At 41.4% G+C, this 16589-nt stretch overlaps 1 protein-coding gene across 9 annotated transcripts in view; it reads right to left on the reverse strand.

The window, feature by feature from the left end:
* Positions 1 to 16589, reverse strand: part of MARK2 (microtubule affinity regulating kinase 2) — a 119954-nt gene that overhangs the window by 81212 nt on the left and 22153 nt on the right. The window lies entirely within an intron of this gene.

A 16589-nucleotide genomic window follows, 5' to 3' on the forward strand; every position in this document is an offset into this window, starting at 1 on the left:
CATTACTGTATATATGTGGAACAATAAAAAAATTAAAAAGCACATTGTAAACAAACTAAGGTTTTCTCCTCATCTATTCCACATGTGTAAATAGCCCACCATAAGTAATAGGTTGCTTCCCACATTGTCCTTGACTGCAACAATCAACCCCACTTTGAGGTGGGTAGCCAGATAGCAGGAGCAGGATTATTACAACAGCTGATCTAAAAACCAAATGTGGCTCAAGTTAAAAAGATGCCATTAAAAAAAGAGGGGGGAAATAGCTCATAAAGGTCTTCTCAAGTGAGGGAAGCCTACCTCCCTTGCTAATTGCATTCCAGCAAGTTGAAAAAAATACACTTGTTTCAGTGCTGCATAAACTAGCATTGTTTCTATTTTGAATTGCAATTTTAATTATTGTTTCAGGTTTTATTTGTAACCCAAAAGAGGGGAGTAAGGAAGGAGGTGCCAAGACTGAAATCCAGATAGAAATGTAGATAAAGCCACTCACCTGTGGTAAGTAAAAATTGCCCCCAGGGGAGCAGGGAGGAAAGTTTAAAATCAGGTGAGAATCGATTTCCCCCACTTTTCCTGCATAGCTTACCTACCCATGCAGACCCATTATTTCTGTTTTACTAAGCCATCTTTGTCTTGAGGCAGCCTTCTTCTCATAGAATCGAGGAGCTCTAGGGACCCCGAGGGTCCCCTAGCCCACCCTCCTGCGATGCAGGAATCTTTCTGCCCAACACAGAGCGCAAACCCACAACCCTGAGATTTAGAGTCTCATGCTCTACCAACTGAGCTAAAATCTATCTTTCATTATAGGAAAGCATATAAAAAGACATGAAAAAATAAATAAGTAAAAATGGTCAGTGTCATTTATATCCTCTCTTCAAGATTCAAAATAAATTTAAAGCAAATGACAATGTCTACAATTCCTGAGAAGTTAGAAAACATTCTGGACGCCTTCTCTAGCATTTCCATACAGTTAAAATGGAGTCCAGTATGTAACAAAAGGCTCTCAGTTTCCTAAAGGATTCTTTTCCTGTTTTTAATCTGTCCCATAATCTTTTCTAGTAAGTCATCTGTATATTAATACCCACAGCCATGGGGCACCTCCATTACAGGTAGCTTACACCCACATCCTAGCCTCTTTATATGGAGCACCATAATGTGAATGATATTTAAGGGAGGGGTAGTGAAAAGAAACAACTGCCATAGGGCAACAGACTTTGCCAGATCTCCCCCTACCCCTGCGCCCGCCATGCTACTTTTGCTGGATTGGAGAAAGCTGGTTAAAGAGCTGTATAATCCAAGCCTAGAAGCCAGAGAAAAGAGCATTCTTTACAGATCAGCTTAAACAGCTGGCAGCAGGGGGAAGGGTTGGGACCTAAAGAAAAGATTGCAGGCGAGTGGGGTGGGTTTGCATGACTCCAATTTAATTCCACTAAAGTTCCGGATGGTGGGAAAGAGCTCTCTGCATCCACAGAGGCTGTGTCAGTGACTTGCTACAGACACAAATCAAACTTATTTATTCATCTGATATTTTTATACACTGTCCCTTTCAGCAAATCTTCCAGGACGGCATGCAAAAGCAAGTCAAAAATACTAAATAAAAATTTATATTAAATTGTAGTGTGTCTAAATAACAACCTAAAAAGTCTGTGAGATTTATCTTTTTTAAATCCGTGCCTGATACCAAAAGACAATAATGCTGGTGCCAGGAATGCTTCTTCAGGGAGGGAATTCCATAAGCCAGGTTCTGTTTATTTTATTTTATTTAAACAACAATAATTCTTATTATTTAGGAAAAAATCTGAAAGTGGTTTACAACACATTAAAACATCAAATAAAACAATCCAGAATAAAACATTACTGAAGAAAGTCAAACATAAACTATACAATCAAAGCAACATAACCAACAGGAAACAAACATTTCAAAATAAAACATTATAGAGAAGTCAACGCAGCAAAGTTAACAACAAAAAACCCCTAAAAGATTTCAAAAGGAAACATTACCAAAGGAAGACAAATATAAAATGAACAGTTAAAACAGCATAATTAACAAGAGAATAAAATATTATTATAAACATAGAACACAGACTTTATTCCACTTTTCACCACATCAGGGTCTTAAAGCAGCTTCTAGGCCCCCATCCTTGAGAAGCCAACCTTGCCCCCAGTTTGCAGACAGAACAGGAGGACCTCTGCAAGACATATGGGGTAAGGAGGTGGGAGGTGTGGGTGTGTTCATAAACCCAAATATCTGCACACTTTCAAAGGAAACAGAGGCTGGGCAACCAAGTCTCCTGGACTGTAATGCAGCAACTGGAAGAAGATGAAGCAAGACAGTTTGACACTGCTTCCTTGGTCCAGACACACCAAACAAAACCTGAGGAGAGGCTGGAAAAGTATTTTTCCAACCTATCAAAATCAAGTCACTTTAGGATCTTGTGCATCCGAGCATCCAGGATGGTTACTGGAAGGGAGCATGAGGGAGGGGTCCTGCCTCTGCTTGTACATTTTGTTTTGGAGGGTATTGTGTTTTGACACACCTCCTTAGACCTAAGTTTCTGCAGGTATTCCATGAGGTCCCCCTCTCCCTCCAGCTGGCAACCATCCCTTAACCATGCTTGTTTCAATACAGGGCCTTTAAGAACACCTGGAAGTGGAGGATAAAGTGGATCCAAATACGGAAGCCTTTGGCAAAGGTCCTGGTGGGTGGATGCAGACACTTAGGTCTGTTGCTGGCCAGTCTTCAAAGCCTGTACCATGTAATGTGACACTGAACTCTGTGCCCTCTGCCTGTCGTCTTGTTTTGTATAAAGGGCTCAGCTGCACTTCCACTCCATTTCTGTCCTTCCCCTACCCCAACCAAGGAGAGAAAAAGGTCTCCAAATCAAGCAGGGAGAACATGCTGCTATGGTTCTCTTCCAAACAACAAAAATAACGCCCAAAACTATTTAGAAGCACCGGTCACATTGCCCCTCCTTCAGGAACCCTGAGTGAAAAGTTTCAACTCCCAGCTAGACAGCTGCTAACTAGAAGGGGGGGAAATCACTACTTTTGAAGAAAGAGAGATGTGGGTGGGGTGGAGGTGCAGAGACCAAATAAGTAATTGGTGAAGGGGAAATTTCAAGCTGCCCATCCAAGCATGCAAACAAAGTCGTAGGCTAAGGAAATACCTTCAAAACTGAGCCATGTCGTGTTAATCTCTGCTGATGGATCTAGATGGCTCAGGGCAAACAGGTAGCACAAATAACAAAGATTTTTTAAAAAGCAAGACGAAAGCACCCAATGGCTGGACTGACAGACAAGTTTTGAGATGTGTTCTCTGTTTATCAAGGGAAATTCTGCCACTGCTTCTAACATTTCCTAAAGAGCTAACTCACTCTATTCAAGGTGCAAGCAGCAGAAAGAGCACTAGATTCGGGTTCAGATCCATAGTCAGCCACAAAGCTCACTGGGTGACTTTGGGCCAGTCACTATCTCTCAACCCAGCCTACCTCAGAGGGCAGGAGCAGTATGCCACCCAGAGATCCTTCAAAAGAAAGTCAAAACAAAAACGGTAATATATAATAAATGGAAGTAGTGCTCAGCTTCAAAGGAGCTGAAGCTTCTGAGAAGCCCTACCATCTGCCCAGGGATTTTTAAAAAATGCAAGGTGTTTGCACAGTTCTCTGGAAGCAGCAGCTGCAACTGGCAACCCTTGTTTTGTACAAAGTCACGTTGCAGGATGCAAGAAAGGAGGGGGTTGAAAGTCTGGTTACAGCTACATTCTGTCCCCATTTTTAAGAGCACAGAGGGTTGGTTATTACTAGGGCTATCAGTCAATTAAGTTTCTTCTTTGTATTTTAAATTGGGAGGGAGCCCTGGCAATTAATTGGTAATTAGTCAACCAACCAACTGATACTAATATGAGCAATCCTTTAAAATCTGCATTTGAGGAAAAAGTAGTTCCGAGGGAAATTGTATGCCTTCTTGAGGCAGCCAACCCCAACCTGGTACCCTACATATGTTTAAGACAAATTCCACCATCCCCAACCACTGGCCAAACTACATGTAAATGATCAGTGGAGTGGAGGGTACCAGGCTGAAGCAGGCTGTTTCAAGTTGATGCACTCATACATCCTAGCCCACATCACTGTAGAGAAGGCAACAGAGAATAAAAAATGAAGAATCCTTCTAAGATGGTCTGTGCTATCTGCAGCTTTTCGAAGTACATATATTAAAAAATCTGCAAACCAGTTAACTAGGGCTCCTTTTTAGTAGCCATAAAGGATAATAATAGGAAAACAACTTGTGTGACCTGTGAGATGGTTTTCCATCTAAACCAGTATTACCTGCCCTGACTGGCAATGGCTCTCCAGGGTCTCAGGCAGAGAAGGGTCTTTCCCATCACCTACTACCTAAAATTATTTTAACTGCAGATGCTAGATTCCCCACTGAGAAAGGGGGCCTAATTTTATCTGCAGGAACCTCCAGAAGAATTTAGTTAACAAGTGTAGTAGCACAGGCCTGCACAGGTTTGGTGCAAAGCCAATGTGTGCATGCCCTGGTCATTGCCTGTACTACCTACTCTATCTGGTAGGGGCTCTCCAGAGTTCCAGTCCTGTCTGGAGATGCCAGATTGAAACTGGAGCCATCTGCATACAAAGGAAATAATTGTACAGACAACCCCCCATTTACACTGGAGTTACATTCACCAGCACCACACATTCTGCGTATATTTGAAATGCCACTGAAAAAGCCTACAAACACCCCCATTCCGCCCCACCCACTTTTGCAACGTGTGCACACATTGAACATGCATAAAGGGGGGGTTTGCCTCTACTACCAAGTCAGAGGTGGGCAACCTTTCAGTCCTGCTTGCAGTTCAGATTCTGTTTTCATTATTCCACTGGATTTCTTCATTGGCCAGTTATGAATGACCATCTGCAGAACATCTGGGGACCTCTTTTTAGAAGAATCATCACTGAAATTTGAACATTCTCCCTCATTCACTACTTTTCAAAGTGGGTTTATTAATTCATCGTTTTCTGCCTTTTCCTCTTGTCTGCGCTGTAGAGCAGGAAACTTGGGGATGATGACCTAAAGCATCTGGAGTTCCATTGAAAGATGCCAGACTGGGGCTTAAACAAATTAGATCAGGTGATGGGTTGAGATCATTTCCTTGGATGGTAGCAAGTAGGTTATCAGAATACTAATCCACTACCAGGAGGCTTGAATCTGAAAGGGTTGAGAATGGAAAACAACTCCCACAAATCCATTTCTTGAGCATTCATTTTGGTGTAAAAGCAGGTTTCTAAGGTCCGATCTTCGTAGATGTAATTTAACTGTTTGGTTACTGAATCTGATAGGGTCTCAGCAAATGCAGACCTATTCCCATCTTGATGTACCTTCAAACCACCACTAACTTCAGTTTCTTTGCTGGTAGGTCTTACCTGCAGGGCTACAGTCAGAATTCCTGTCTTCACTAACACAGCCAGTGCACCAATTATGGCATTCAAACCCAAAATTTCCTTTTCCAATGTGTCGATTCTGCTAAAGATTCCCTCTGCTGTTTGTTTAGACAGGAGACATCGGTGCCGTAAAAGTTCCCACAGTGAAGGAGTTTCAGTCTCTGTTGTGGTAGAGTCTGTTATGCCAAGATTGTTATTACGCTTAGTTGAGCTTTCATTATATGGAGGAAGCTGAGGTTACCTTGGAGCATATATATCAGCTCCTAGCAAGTCCAGATCAGTTGAACAGTTCGCTAAGCTTTCATTAGGAGTATGTAGCTTACCTGGGATAAGGCTTCTCCAGTCCCATACTTGCACACTCACAATGTAAAGTTCCAGGGCTCTCCATGTAAGATATATCAATTTAATCTTCCTGCAAGCGTTTTAAAGTTACATCTGCATCCCATGTGGGGCACAATATTATGATGGTGGATTGGGAGAAATTGTGGAAAAAAGAAATTAAACTTACAGCATGTAATGTATTAAGAGAAAATTTGATGAAAATGATGTACAGATGGTACTTAACACCAGTGAAGTTAGCAAAAATGTATCATACTCATGATAATAAATGTTGGAAATGTAAGGAAAAAGAAGGAACCTTTTACCACATGTGGTGGACATGCCCCAAGGTAAAAGACTTCTGGGAAAGAATTTATAATGAACTGAAAAAAGTGTTGAAAAACACATCTATTAAGAAACCAGAAGCTTTTTTACTTGGTATAGTGGGGGAGGGGGTGAAATCCCCAGAAAGGATGTTACTTTTTTTCTGTATGCCACAACAGCTGCGAGAATATTACTAGCGAAGAACTGGCAGAAACAAGATTTACCAACTATCAAACAATGGCAGATGAAGATGATGGACTATGTGGAACTTGCCAAACTGACTGGGAGACTCCGAGATCAGAGAAAAGAGACGGTGGAAGCAGATTGGAAGAAGTTGAAAGAATATCTGAAAAAATATGTTAATATTTAAATCTTAGAATAGCTTTGGAAGTGGATATAGGCTGTAGGGTTAGAAGTAGAAGATAGTGAATTTTAAAATAGTATTATTTGTAAGTGATAAAATGTGAAGGTTTTTATGGTAAAAGTAAGTGTGATAAAAAAATGGTTAAAAATTATTATATATGTAAACTGCTAAAGATGAGGTAAAACAAAAATCAGATGGGGGGACTTGGAGAAGCTCACCTAACAATGTTTGGAAAAATAAGGATAAGACAAGAATTTGTTTGTAATTGTTTGTTTTTTTCTTTTTTTGTTGCTTAGTTGTGTTATAAAATGAATAATTTTTTTTGGAGGGGGGGAATAAAGTTACATCTGCATCCCTTGCTAAGTCACAATAGTGCAGAATAGATTCCAGGACTAAATTTGGCAATGGACACTTCTGGAGTTCTGAAGTACTATAGGTCTGTACACATGTAATAACCATGTTAAAACTGTTAAAACTACAGAGTATCTTTTGGTCAAGAAAGGTATTTTAAGCATTTATCAGTTTAAAACTCTGAGCCAAAAGAGCTGCTCTCCAATCTCCTATCCTCCAATTAAAATAAATGGCTTTTAAGTCCACATAGAAGTAAAACAGATATGCTTCTTGACTGTATGTGGCAACCAACATCAACTGCCATCAAGATAAAGCAAATTAAAACTAGAACAGACCATGGAACTCAAGGACAAAGCAGCCTCAATCGTTGCCATCTTCACCTGGAAGTCTGGAAAGTATTTCAAATAGGAGTGCCACCCAACCACTTTTGCTTCCTCCAGCAGCAGCAGCAGCAGCAGCAGCAGCAGCAGCAGCAGCTCCCTTCCTTAGGTTGCTCTTCTCAGGTCCCATCCCACTCTAGTGGGGGGGGGGGGGGAGATAGGAAATGTGCGCACTCAAGAGAAAAAAATCACATGCTGCCCTGTATGAGGCTGCCTCAAAGAACACCAATGTGCATTATTTGGGGGAGTGGTTGATTAGTCTAGCAAGAAATTGGTCACCCACAGAAGGAAAGTGCTCCTCTCTACTTCAGCTAGTAGTTGAAACTAAATCCCAGGAATTGTGGGATCTCTCCCCTACCAGAGGTGCTAAACTAACACAGCAAAGCTAGGAAGACTGTATTAGCACCAATTACCACTGTTGAGGATATGCAGACCTACTGCGGCTCTTGCATTTCACGACCTTTGTGGCCTTGCTGGTTACAATTTCCCCCCTCTGTACATACAAAATTTCCTCTCTCTCTTTCAACTAGGGATAACAGGTCATGCATCAGATCAGGGGTCAGCAAACTTTTTCAGCAGTGGGCCGGTCCACTGTCCCTCAGACCTTATGTGGGGTCGGACTATATTGGGGGGGGGGTGGTGAACAAATTCCTATGCCCCACAAATAACCCAGAGATGCATTTTAAATAAAAGCACATTCTACTCATGTAAAAACATACTGATTCCCGGACCATCCGTGGGCCGGATTTAGAAGGCAATCGGGCCGGATAGAGCCCCCGGCCTTAGTTTGCCTACCCATGCATCAGATGAAATGGGCTCCAGTCCATGAAAGTTTCTACTACAGTACACTTTTATGGTGCCAAAGGACTTGTGATAGTTTCTATATGAACTCGAGCAACCATGTGCCCCTGTACCAGTAGTGGGGAACCTGTAGCACACCAGATGTTGTTAGACATCACGGACTTCCGGTCGGCGCCAGCGCTTAATGGTGGCTCTCTCCCCGATCTCCGGAGAGAGGGCTGCTTCACAAGTTCGGGTCTGACCGCTACGGCGAAGCGGGGACCCCTAAAATCACAGGCGCGGAAGCCTGTGAACAAGGAGACTCAGTGGGCACCATTTGCGCCCCCCTTTACTGCAAAAGAGCCTTTTTAAAGGCTCCGGAGGAGCATTGGGGGATCGTGCGGTGCTGAGAGTCGCTACCCAGCCCGTGAAGTGAAGTCGCGTCGCCATAGGCGGAGATCGCCGATTCCTTCCTGAAATCTAGACTGAAATTGAAATACCCGTAAGTAGGATTGGGAAACCTACTGGGATTATAAAAAAAAAGTTTGAAATTTGGCTGAAAATGGGGATGGTAAATAAAGGAATCTGCCCCCCCCCCGGACTGCATGGCTTTTAAAGCAACGGAACTGGAAAGCTGCAATTGAAGGAAAAGTAACTTTGAACTTTTGAATTATTTAACTTTGGCATTGAACTCTAACTACCCCTCCAGCAAGCAGGAGCAGGGGGGGAAGAAAAGGGAACTTGGCTTAACCTGCATGAGAGGAAATTTAAGTGATTAATTCCTGCTGTCTCTGACTCTGGGAACAGACTGCCTGGGCGAAGCGCTTTGACAGGAACTGTCTGACAGAACCTGCTGCAAAGCGGAGAGCTCAAATAGATACAATTTTTGGGACTTTACAGAAATAATATTGTTGCAATTGGAAGATTGAAAGTTTCTTTGTCAAAAAAAAAACAAATTTTCTCCAAGAGGGCTTTTGGTTTCTTTGTTTCTTCTGCTTATTGGACACAATGTACTGCTCCCTCTAGAGGGCTGAAAGGCTACAGTTGTAACATAGACTGTCAAATAAAAACAAGTCACTGGATTTTTCCACTCAAGAGCTGTTCCTGTGGGAACGACCTTGGGACATGAGTGGCTCTGCAGAAGATATAACAACAAGATCTAAGGCTAAAGCTGCACAAAAGAAAAGAGGCTCAATATCAGGCTTACTGCCAACAGGCACAGCTGGACAGGGGAAAGGAATAAACGTATTCATGGATTCAGTGACTCAAGCATTACTCAAAATAAATGAATCTTTAGAAAATTTGACTAAGCAGAGCACGGAGAACACCAAACAACTGACAGAACTTACAACAAAATTGGACTTAAATACCAAAAGCATTACATCTAATACAGAAACCATAAATAAATTGGTTCAAGAAAACGCCATAATTCGAAAAATTGCAGAAGCTAAATTTACTGCAGAAACCACACAGGAAAGTTTAATACCAGTCTGTAAGAAGTTGGACCAGCATGAGGCGGCCTTGTCTTTGTGGGAGATGCAGAGGAAAGAGAAGAATTTGAGACTTAGGTTGGTCCCTGAAAGTGAAGGGGACAACCTAGTGGACTTTCTCACAAAAGAATTATCAGAATTTTGGCAGGTAAATTCAGAGGAAGAAGAATTTAAGATAACAACTGCCTTCAGATTGGGCAGAAGGCAAGGCAGGAAGATCCCAAGGGATTGTCTGATAACTCTGAGATCTAAAGAGGAAAGAGATAAAATTTTAAATTTACATTACCAGAGAACCCTTCAGATTGGAAATGCTTCTGTTCAAATTTACAAGGACATCCCAAAATACATTCTGGAGGTAAGAACTTATTTTAAGAACCTGGTTGACCTGCTGAAGAAGAATAACATACCTTTTAGGTGGGAATTTCCACAAGGTTTGTCTTTTAACTTCAAAGGAAAGAAAGTCAAAATAAGAACAGTGCAAGATAAAGAACAATTCCTAGAAAGAAACGAGGAGGACCTTTTGAAAGGAGTGCTAGACTCGACCTCTGATACAGACCTTGGAAACTTGACATTTGGACTGAAGTCACCAACGGAAGAAGAACAGCTGCAGGGAGCAGCTGGAGGTAATTAATTAATGATGTCTCTGCAATTTTTAACCTGGAACTGTAATGGACTGAACCTTCCCAGAAAAAGGCGTGAGGTCTTTCACATCTTGAAAAGAGAACAATTGGATTTGATATGTCTACAAGAAACCCACGTGACAAGGGCACACAAAAGATTACTTATAAATAAAAGATTAGGACAGGAATTTATTTCATCAAAGTTAAGAAAAGAGGAGTGGTGATTTATGTAAAGGAAAAATTGGCTCCAAAATTGATTTTTAAAGATGAACATGGAAGAATTTTGGCAATTGAGATACAAATCCAAGGAGAAAAACTCCTGATAGTTGGCATCTACGCACCAAATGAAGGGAAGGCAGAATTCTACAAGAAATTGCATGAGACATTAATGGATTATTTGGATTATAAGGTGATCTTATTAGGAGATATGAATGGCGTGGTCTCTACAAATATGGATAAAGCACAGACAGGTGGTCTCTAAGGACGGGAGACTACCTAAGACCTTTTTTGAAATGACTGAAAACATGGACCTGATTGATATCTGGAGAACAAGAAACCCTCTTGAGAGAGAGGGAACATTCTTTTCAGAGGCACAAATGACATGGACAAGAATAGATCAAATATGGATTACTAGTGGAATGGCTCCAAGGATAAAAAAGGTGGAAATCTGCCCAAAGACATGCTCCGACCATAACGCAGTGAAGATGGAAATGAAACTAACAACAGCTGGATCCTTCAGATGGAGAATGAATGACACCCTATTAGGAGAGGTGGAGATTTACAAAAAGGCCCAAAAAACCTTGAAGGACTATTTTGAGATAAATCTGAGGACAGATGTTGAGAAAAGAGTGATTTGGGACGCAAGCAGGGCCGTGATGCGAGGTTTTCTGATACAACAGAACTCTTTAAAGAGAAAGAAACAAAATGAAAGGAAGGATAAGATTCTGGAAAAAATAAAAGAAGGAGAAAAGAAATTGAGGTCTAAACCAAAGTCTCATGAGATTTTGAGAGAAATTAAGTTTTATCAGATGCAATATATGGAATTGATGAACCAGGAGATAGAATGGAAAATCAAGCAAATGAGACAGAGGACATTTGAATCAGCGGACAAATGTGGGAAACTTCTAGCATGGCAATTGAAGAAGAGACAGAAACTAAATACAGTCACAAGCTTGGAGGTGGATGGAAAGAACATTTTTAAACCAAATGAGATCAGCAACTGCTTTCAGAGCTACTTCAGGAGATTATATGCACAAGGGCCGGAAAACGAAGGAGACATAGAAGATTTTCTTAAGAAATATGGATTACAAAAAATTTCGCAACAAAGTATGTTGATTTTAAATGAGAAAATAACAGATCAAGAAATGGAGGGTGCCATTCAAAACATGCAACTAGGGAAATCTCCAGGACCAGATGGACTAACCTCCAGATATTATAAAGCATTGAAAGAATGGTTAATACAGCCGCTTAAGGAGGTTTGTAACAAAATATTAGAGGGGAAAAAGGCACCTGAATCGTGGAAAGAAGCATTTATTACACTTATACCAAAGACTGAAACTGAAAAAAACCAGATCAAGAACTACCGCCCTATATCATTACTTAATGTGGATTACAAAATATTTGCTGATATTTTAGCAAAAAGACTGAAGAGGGTGTTAATGGAGGAGATTCATAAGGACCAGGCAGGCTTTCTCCCAGGAAGACACTTATCAGATAATGTAAGGAATATAATTGACATTATGGAAATGCTAACTGTAAATATTAATACAAAGGCAGTCCTAATCTTTGTGGACGCGGAGAAAGCCTTTGATAATATCTCTTGGAACTTCATGAAGAAGAATCTCCATGGGATGGGGGTAGGCCAAAGGTCTGAAAATGGTATAAGTGCAATATATTCTGAACAAAAGGCAAAGCTAATTGTAAATAACGTGGTTACTGATGAACTTTCCATAGAAAAAGGGACACGGCAGGGGTGCCCAATATCCCCGTTACTTTTTATATCAGTCCTGGAGGTTTTGTTGAATATGATCAGGGGGGACCAGCTGGTAAAAGGAGTTCAGGTCGGAGCTAAACATTACAAATTGAAGGCATTTGCAGATGACCTAGTATTGACTTTACAAGAGCCAGACACTAGTACAAAAAGAGTTTTAGAGTTAATTCAATTCTTTGGTCAGGTAGCAGGATTCAAGTTGAACAAACAAAAAACTAAAGTTTTGGAAAAAAATTTAACAAATGTTGAAAGAGAGAGATTCCAAAATGAAACTGGGTTAATGGTGGCAAAGAAAGTAAAATATTTGGGGATTAACATGACATCTAAAAATGTGAATTTATTTAAAGACAATTATGATAAATGCTGGACAGAGGTAAAGAAAGATCTAGAAATATGGTCGAATCTGAAGCTTTCCTTGTTAGGCCGAATCGCAGTGATCAAAATGAATGTATTGCCTAGAATGTTATTTCTGTTTCAGACATTACAAATTGTGGATAAACTAGATTGTTTCAAGAAGTGGCAGAAAGATATATCTAAATTTATCTGGCAGGGCAAAAAGCCTAGAATAAAATTTAAGATACTTACTGATGCAAAAGAAAGAGGGGGGTTTGCCCTGCCGGATTTAAGACTGTACTATGAATCGCAGGTGGCGCTGTGGGTTAAAGCCTCAGCGCCTAGGACTTGCCGATCGAAAGGTCGGCGGTTCGAATCCCTGCGGCGGGGTGCGCTCCCGCTGCTCGGTCCCAGCGCCTGCCAACCTAGCAGTTCGAAAGCACCTCCGGGTGCAAGTAGATAAATAGGGACCGCTTACCAGCGGGAAGGTAAACGGCGTTTCCGTGTGCGGCTCTGGCTTGCCAGAGCATCGATGTCACGCTGGCCACGTGACCCGGAAGTGTCTCCGGACAGCACTGGCCCCTGGCCTCTTAAGTGAGATGGGCGCACAACCCCAGAGTCTGTCAAGACTGGCCCGTACGGGCAGGGGTACCTTTACCTTTACCTTTACCTTTATGAATTGGCAGCTTTCTGCTGGTTGAAAGATTGGCTACTTCTTGAGAATGCAGACATTCTGGATTTGGAAGGGTTTGATAATAGGTTTGGCTGGAATGCATATTTATGGTATGACAAGGTTAAAGTTCACAAGGGTTTTAAAAACCATATTGTTAGGAAAGCACTATATAATGTTTGGATTCGATACAAGGATTTGTTGGAAAATAAAACTCCTAGGTGGTTATCACCTATGGAGGCTAAGGAGGTGAAGAAACTTAACATAGAATCCAAATGGCCAAAATACTCTGAAATTTTAGAACAAGAAAGTGGTGAATTTAAACTACAGAGTTTTGAGAAAATAAAGTCCAAGGTACGAGATTGGCTCCATTACTACCAAATAATGGAAACCTTCAAACAAGACAGGAAAATTGGCTTCCAGGTGGAGAAATCGAAATTGGAAACAGAATTGTTAGAACCCAATACTAAGAATGTATCAAGAATGTATAATTTGTTGCTGAAGTGGAATACAATAGATGAGACAGTTAAATCAGCCATGATTAAATGGGCACAGGATATTGGTCATGACATTATGTTTGCTGACTGGGAACAGTTATGGACCACCGGTATTAAATTCACGGCATGCAATGCCTTAAGAGAAAATATTATGAAAATGATTTATAGGTGGTACATGACCCCAGTCAAGCTTGCGAAGATTTATCATCTGCCCAATAATAAATGCTGGAAATGTAATGAGACTGAAGGTACCTTCTTTCACCTTTGGTGGACCTGCCCAAAGATTAAAGCCTTTTGGGAAATGATCTATAATGAAATTAAGAAGGTACTTAAATGTACCTTTCACAAGAAACCAGAGGCATTTCTCTTGGGCATGGTCGGCCAATTGGTGTCAAGGAAGGATAGGACTTTTTTTATGTACGCCACTACAGCAGCAAGGATCCTTCTAGCAAAGTATTGGAAGACACAAGAACTTCCCACACTGGAAGAATGGCAGACGAAAGTGATTGACTTTATGGGACTGGCGGAGATGACTGGCAGAATCTGTGACCAGGGGAGGGAGACGGTGGAGGAAGACTGGAAGAAGTTCAAAGCTTATCTTAAGAACTGTTACAATACTGATGAGTGCTAAAATGTCAAGGGAAAGGAAGATACAGAATTGCAGCGGAAATTGTTTGTTGAAATAAGATGAAATTGAGAAAGATAATAAGATAATAAGTTTTAATTAATTGGAGTAAAGGGTTGCTGAAAAACTGTAAAATAAGGATGCAAAAAGGGGGAGGTATGGGGAAGTCCGAGAAAGAAGGCTTATGAAAATGAGGTTATGAAATCATATCTGTGTGTTTGTTTTTGTTTGTCGATGTATGTTGTTTTGTCTTAAAATTGGAAAATTAATAAAAATTATATATATATATATAAAAAAAGAAGGGCAGTGCCAAAGAATGCTCCAACTATCGCACAATTGCACTAATTTCTCACGCTAGCAAGGTTATGCTTAAAATTCTACAAGGAAGGCTCAAGCAGTATGTGGACCGAGAACTCCCAGAAGTGCAAGCTGGATTTAGAAGAGGCAGAGGAACCAGAGACCAAATTGCAAACATGCGCTGGATTATGGAGAAAGCTAGAGAGTTCCAGAAAGACATTTACTTCTGCTTCATTGACTATGCAAAAGCCTTTGACTGTGTCGACCATGGCAAACTATGGCAAGTTCTTAAAGAAATGGGAGTGCCTGATCACCTCATCTGTCTCCTGAGAAATCTCTATGTGGGACAAGAAGCTACAGTTAGAACTGGATATGGAACAACTGACTGGTTCAAAATTGGGAAAGGAGTACGACAAGGCTGCATTTTGTCTCCCTGCTTATTAAACTTATATGCAGAATTCATCATGCGAAAGGCTGGGCTGGATGAATCCCTAGCCGGAATTAAGATTGCCGGAAGAAATATCAACAACCTCAGATATGCAGATGACACAACCTTGATGGCAGAAAGTGAGGAGGAATTAAAGAACCTTTTATTGAGGGTGAAAGAGGAGAGTGCAAAATATGGTCTGAAGCTCAACATCAAAAAAAACGAAGATCATGGCTACTGGTCCCATCACCTCCTGGCAAATAGAAGGGGAAGAAATGGAGGCAGTGAGAGATTTTACTTTCTTGGGCTCCATGATCACTGCAGATGGTGACAGCAGCCACGAAATTAAAAGACGCCTGCTTCTTGGGAGAAGGGCAATGACAGGCCTAGACAGCATCTTGAGAAGTAGAGACATCACCTTGCCAACAAAGGTCCGTATAGTTAAAGCTATGGTTTTCCCAGTAGTGATGTATGGAAGTGAGAGCTGGACCATAAAGAAGGCTGATCGCCGAAGAATTGATGCTTTTGAATTATGGTGCTGGAGGAGACTCTTGAGAGTCCCATTGACTGCAAGAAGATCAAACCTCTCCATTCTGAAGGAAATCAGCCCTGAGTGCTCACTGGAAGGACAGATTGTGAAGCTGAGGCTCCAGTACTTTGGCCACCTCATGAGAAGAGAAGACTCCCTGGAGAAGACCCTGATGTTGGGAAAGATGGAGGGCACAAGGAGAAGGGGGCGACAGAGGACGAGATGGTTGGATAGTGTTTTCGAGGTTACCAGCATGAGTCTGACCAAGCTGCGGGGGGCAGTGGAGGACAGGAGTGCCTGGCGTTCTCTGGTCCATGGGGTCACGAAGAGTCGGACACGACTAAACGACTAAACAACAACATATAAAAAAAACAACAGATGTTGTTAGACATCAACTCACACCAACCCATGACAGAATGGCTAATGGTCAGGGATAATGGTAGCAGCAGTGCACAACGTTGTAGAGGGCCGCAGATCCCCTGTCCCTGCTCTATTATTCAGGCATGCCCCAAACACACAGACCTATCAATTTCCCATGCCATCAAGAGAAACCACACTGCAATATTTGACTCCACACACATACTTTAAAAAGTTTGAGAGAGGTCTATCATTCCTGCCATGGGGCTAGAGTTGTCCTTTTTTATACCTGTTTCTGGATGAGCATGTTTATGCTTTTCTGCATTTCCCCCCTATATATATAGTTTTATATGATCAATAAGCTATTTGGGATTTTGGGATTTTATATATTTGTAAGTCGCTTTGACACTTTTTTGTAGAAAGCAGTGAATAAATAAATGTAATAAATAAAAAATACTGCTGCACTGGGGTGGGGGAGGGCAGCCACCAATATTTTGGAGTGAGCCCTGTGTGTTATATTTACTTAAATTCACTTTAAACAAATCTGATAACTGCTTGTTGTTGTTGTTTAGTTGTTTAGTCGTGTCCGACTCTTCGTGACCCCATGGACCAGAGCACGCCAGGCACTGCTTAGCCTATCCTTAAGTTTCCTCCACGATAACAACCAAAAAGAGCTGTTCACAGTTTCTTGAGAATGATTCATGTATGCTAATATCTGCAAACATAAGGAGTTGACCCATCACGTGCATGCTTAAACCATGGAGCAGGAGCAGGGGAGACTGCAGCACACCTAGAG

Source organism: Podarcis cretensis (assembly GCF_951804945.1).
Source record: "Podarcis cretensis genome assembly, chromosome: 16".
In the NCBI taxonomy this organism is placed as follows: domain Eukaryota; kingdom Metazoa; phylum Chordata; class Lepidosauria; order Squamata; family Lacertidae; genus Podarcis; species Podarcis cretensis.